The sequence below is a fragment of the Sarcophilus harrisii genome, chromosome 1 (genome assembly GCF_902635505.1).
Source record: "Sarcophilus harrisii chromosome 1, mSarHar1.11, whole genome shotgun sequence".
Classification (NCBI taxonomy): Eukaryota; Metazoa; Chordata; class Mammalia; order Dasyuromorphia; family Dasyuridae; genus Sarcophilus; species Sarcophilus harrisii.
Genome location: NC_045426.1, coordinates 277,453,013 through 277,455,932, shown reverse-complemented (window position 1 = coordinate 277,455,932; position 2,920 = coordinate 277,453,013). Strand labels below are relative to the sequence as shown.

At 34.7% G+C, this 2,920-nt stretch overlaps 1 pseudogene; it reads left to right on the top strand.

Annotated features, from left to right (window-relative positions):
- The first annotated feature begins 351 nt into the window (after positions 1-351).
- On the top strand, positions 352-1,565 carry LOC116421083 (annotated as a pseudogene).
- Positions 1,566-2,920: the final 1,355 nt, after the last annotated feature.

Genomic DNA, 2,920 nt, shown 5'->3' with positions numbered 1-2,920 from the left:
GAGAGCGTCAGAATGAGAAATCATAGTGTAAAAATATCAATCAATGTTAGGCTAAGAGGTCTGGAATGCTTGCCCTTTTCTTTCCAACTTAGGGATCCCTCTTTCCATCTATAAAGTTGAACTAGAAACCACATGAAAAAATAATGAGGCTTTTTTAATAGCAGATTTTGGCTTTTTACACCTCTATTCCAAAGCCCAAGGAAATCACACTTAAATCTTAGGCTCACTTATAAGCTCTCTCTTAAAATGAAAAAATAGAAAGATACACCAATATACAATGTTCCCTTCCCCCCCCCCCCCAGGATTTTGACTATAAAAGAGAAAGGGATGACAAGGTCAAGTGAAGATTTTTTTAGATGACAAAGATCTGGATAGATTTGTGGGCAGCAAAGAAGGAGTAAGTGAATACAGAAAGACTGAAGATAGGACAAAAAGAAAATAATTTATGGGATATACTCCAAGAAGAGATTGAAAGGGATGCGGTCAAAAGTAAAAGTAAAAACGACCTTTGTTAGAAGCTTTACCTCTTCTTCAGAGACTGGAAAAAGATAGGGGAGAATAGGAATGATGTGAGGAGATTGAAGTATGAGATGCTAGAAGGGAGCGAAAGATGTCATACAGTAAGAAAAAAAAGTCTATTAACACTTTCTGTTGTATACGCAATGTAGTCAATCAGAAGAATAAAAGGTTGGCATTCAATAGAGACATTGAAGTAAGATAACTTGGTAGTTGACAGTTGACAAAATTGTGTGACCCTCTCTGACAAAGTCTAGAAGCAGAAAATTGGAGCAGAGAAGATGGATATTTGGAGTAACTGAGAGCTTGGATATAGGCAAAATGTGGCTAATAGAAATTCAAAAGTAAAGAACAGTGTAGACTTACTCCAGTCGCTTGCAGATAGTTGTCCCTCCTTCTCCTCCTGACTCACATCCGTTCACTCTCATTGAGGAATAAGTCTGTCAGGAAGCTGCTCCACTGCCATGGCATTCAAAGACACTGGCAAGACACTTGTGGAGCCTGAAGTGGCCATACACCAGATCCTTATTCCCTTACTAGCCACAATGTGAAATCACTTGAGAAAGTGTGTGCTAAGCTAATTAGAGGGTCAAAGAAAACTTGAAAGTGAAGAGACATGTTTGAATTACCACTGAGACACTTCCAATCACAGCTAGAAAAACTTGTGTTGAAGATTCAAAGACTTGGGATCAGTTCCAGATGAGAATCCACAAATACCTTATAGATTTGCACAGTCCTGAAATTGTTAAACACATCATTTCTATTGCCATTGAACCAAGTATAGAAGTAGAAGTCACCACTGCAGATGCCTAATCACTAATCTCCTTTAATAATTTGATTGCAATTATTAAAAAAAAAAAAAGAACCATATAACATTAAGCTGGTTTTAAACTGGTTAACTAAAGGGTTAAGATTTCAAAAGAAGGAAAGTAAGATCAGAACAAGGGAAAAATTTTGGAATACTGCAATGGATGGAGTGAGATGGAGTGACTTGAAGTTTTATATCAAAATTGGCAATTTTATTTATCTATAATCAAAAGATTTTTTCAACAAACAAAATCAATGCCATCAGTATAAGAAGAAAAGAAAGGAATGAAAAGGAATCTTCACATTAAAAATACAAAATAGATAAGTCTAGCATTCAAAATCAATAAGAGATATTCCCCAACAGAAACGGGGGAAATGATATGAACTGAGAGTTTTTTAAAGGAAAAAATATGTTATAAATACTGACAAGAACAATGTTCAAAATTACTGATAATTAAAAAAATTTCGATCACTACAACACAAAGTATTATCACAAACCCATTAAATTGAATGTGATGGTAAAAGACAGAAAAATTCAACACGAAGAGTTGTGAGAAAAGTATGCTATTTCACCTCTCATGAAGCTTCGTATTGCTCAATTGTTCTGGGAAACAGTTTTGAATTATGAAAGAAAATTTTCTCACTTGGTAATATCCTTCAACCCAGAGAACATAGTTTTATACCACAAGAAGGTCAGTGACAGGAAATTATACATGTCATATGTACAAAAAATATGGATAGTATTTTTAATATCTCAAAGCTAGAAACAAAGTGCATAAAATTTTGATGAAAAAGGTAAACAAACAGGATTATAAGAATGTGATAGAATTATATTGCACTTTAAGAAATAATTATATAGGAGGTTTGAAGTGATTAATAATTTCCTTTAGAGTTAGGAAGACCTGCATTCAAATTCTGCCTCTGACATATACTGGCTGTGTGACCCTGGGAAAGCTGTTAACTTCTCAGTACCCCAGACAATACCCTAAGATGATAAATTGGAAAAAAAAAAAAAGGCTCCTGCTTACAGTAAAGGGAGTCTTCTCATCTAAGAATTCCTTTTATTATGAAATCATAGATCCCTTCCTCTCTACCCACTCAGGAAAAGGAAATGATGAATAAGAATTAAGAAAATGTGATCAGAAGACTTGAATGAAGTGAAAAAAGCTAAGACAAATGGACAATGCAAAAAAAAAAAAAAAGCAAAATTCACATACAATCCATGATATTGTCACCAATTTATTAAAATCAGAGCATAAATCCTTGCTTCTGGTTAACAAATGGTGAACTACAAAAATGAAAAATGACAAGAAAACAATTTATTAAGTGGTTTTGCTAAATTGTTGTTGGAAAATTTACTGTACTCTTGGGTGGTGTAGTGAGGTGGTGCAGGGTGTTTCTTGGGCTATGCCTTCTATGCCACAGCAAAAATGTTTCAAGAGGAAAAAAGTCACTTAATATCTTGTTTCCAGGCTGTAATAGTTGATCCTGGAGCTCTTTAAAATTTTTTCAGAAGTGAAAAGTGTTCTGAAAATAATCTGGAGGTAAGTGGGTAACCAAAGGCACTGATGCCACTGGCCCTCAAGTCCAGCTACAG